At 48.7% G+C, this 2,500-nt stretch overlaps 1 protein-coding gene across 4 annotated transcripts in view; it reads right to left on the bottom strand.

Moving 5' to 3' along the window:
* flna (filamin A, alpha (actin binding protein 280)) overlaps positions 1–2,500 on the bottom strand; it is a 41,444-nt gene that overhangs the window by 38,940 nt on the left and 4 nt on the right. For all 4 annotated transcript variants that reach the window (XM_083675022.1, XM_083675020.1, XM_083675021.1 and 1 more), the window contains exon 1: positions 2,240–2,500. This exon is cut by the window's right edge and continues 4 nt beyond it. The gene's annotated coding sequence lies outside the window, so the exon portion shown is untranslated. The remainder of the gene's footprint in view (positions 1–2,239) is intronic.

Below are 2,500 nucleotides of genomic sequence, written 5' to 3' on the forward strand. Positions count from 1 at the left end.
GACATAAGTCAGTAGACTTTATTGTGTTTTTAATCCTTGATGATTTTTTATGTATTCATAGTTGTACCCAAATGGCTGAAGGCCACTCTATATGTATTTGAAATATGTCAAATAAAGTTCATTCATTCGTTCAACGACCTCAGCCTCCTGTCTCCTGATACACTATTGGTCTAAAAGGGACAATACACTCAATCATTAATCCCTTCATCATTTTAAAACCTTGGAAGATGTCTACTGGCCAGCCTGTCGTGAGACAGTGGGGTGAACTAACTATATTGTGGCAGCCTCTCCCTGCTGTTACGACACTGTTTTGTTCAAAACTCACATTATCAGCAGCAAGCAGAGGTGGGGAGAGGAAGTGAGTCAAGTGCTGCATGGGTTACCAGCTGTTAACCACAGAGCTATCTCTTGCTCACCGTGTGTGTGTGTGTGTGTGTGTGTGTGTGTGTGTGAGAGAGAGAGAGAGAGAATGAGGCACACAGATTACAGCAACATGTGGTGTGTGTGTGTCTGTGTGTGTGTGGTGCCTCTGCTTGCCCTAGGTTGCTGTTCAGTGACATGAGTTCAGGTCACATGAGGACATACTCATGGACACAGAGCATCATCATCATCATCATCATCATCCTCTTCAGTAGTAGGCTATACGAGCAAGCTATTAGTATGCAATCCTCGGAGAGAGAAAAGTCCTAGAATCCACAGGTGGGTGTTGCACATCGGTGGTGGATGAGGTCCAATAAACAAACACTCCCTATAAGGTGAGGTTTAGCCAAGTCATTGATGAAGCAATCTAAACTTATTTCAAATGTAATGAAAAGTCACACTCTCCGATCTTCATTGCAGCGTGATTCATCCTCAATCCCTTTCCGCTATCGATGAAGACATCGGAGTCCAAACGAGAGTATGTGGTGGGATTAGTTAATTTAGCAATGAAGAGAGGAGTATGTCACTTTCACGTACTTTTATATAAGTATAATGTGAGCTGTTACCCAGTTGACTGAGCAGTTTATAATTCATGATTAGAAACCTGCTCCGATATGTGTTTGAGTGATCTGAACTGAACCTCAATACTCAACTTGTCCTCTGACGAAAGAGCTGGGATGGCTTTGGGCCCTGAGCCTATATGCGCTGCCTGCCTGCGTCAGAAAGATGACCCGTCCCTGACCGTTTCTCACCGGGCGGTGCGCGACTCGCTCTCGGCGGCGGGGGGCGCACGCGGCCTCCACATCGCCCCCGGTAAAGCTCAAGCGTAAGACCGTGTCCATGTTTTACCTTATTTGGTGCGGAGTCCCTAATTATAATACCGAGGAGAGATGCTTCAGTCTGCTCCGGGGAGCGGTGTGTGTGTGTGTGTGTGTGTGTGTGTGTGTGTGTGTGTGCGTGTGTGGCGACTGACAGTTTAACAGTCCATATAAACACACGCAGAATAGACTGCACCAGATTCCGTTACGCATTTGGAACGAAGTTAGAGTGCTTAAAGAGAGTGAAATTCGCTATGTTTCTCAAACAGAGCAGTCCGCTCGGATCAGCGCACATACTGTAGCCTACACGCGCGCGCGCACACACGCACGCACGCACACGCACACACACACACACACACACACACACACACACACACACACACGCACACACACACACGTCTCCCATTATGTTCGCCTCACTGATCACAGCAGCCTGAATGATAGCCTACTCAACATCCTTGGAGTGTACTGAAACCTTCACTGACACAGCAGATCAGCAAAGATGATCCCTATAGAGAATAATGGTAGAGAGGTCGGGAAAGTGAAGACCGCAGCCGACCGGGTAGGACCCTCCACAGCACCCTGTCCCACCCTGGTTTACACCCCCCCCCCCCCCCACACACACACACCCCACCCCCCACCCGTCCTCCCCATCCCTGTACCCCATACACTGACACATCATGTGAGCTCCGAACACGGAGTTTAAACGTTCCTGTATCGCACACACAGAACAAGCAACAGGTAAAACAGGGCGAGATGAATCCGCTTTACCAACGGTCCAGGGCGCGTTTGGCACGGCCTGTGAACGGTGCTGCTACTGACATGATGACATTAGCGATATGTCCCCGTTATTCCGTTAACGTACAGACCAAATAACAGACTATATCAGACACATACACCCACTTTCAGATAGGCTATATACTAGATTTAAGACTTGAGACACACCAACGGGATTTGCACCGCAGCACAAGCAGGAGAAACCAAAATAAACGGTGACTTACGTGTTTTTTATGGATCACTGTGTGGGTCGGTGTGTGTGTGTGTGCTAATAGTGTGTGTGTCCGTCGTCCGTCCGTCTGTCTGCTGCTCGGTGCGCGTGAAGCTCAGACAGAGAGTGTATGCTCGCGGACGTCCCTCCCCGCGCGCAGTCCCGTGGGGAATGATTGTTCGGTGAACTCGGAAAAGAAAGAGAGTGTCACTATTCGCTCTTTTCTATCTCTCTCTCTCTCTCTCTTTCTCTCCCCCCTCTTTCTCTCTCTCCC

This window comes from Argentina silus (assembly GCF_951799395.1).
Source record: "Argentina silus genome assembly, chromosome: 8".
Classification (NCBI taxonomy): domain Eukaryota; kingdom Metazoa; phylum Chordata; class Actinopteri; order Argentiniformes; family Argentinidae; genus Argentina; species Argentina silus.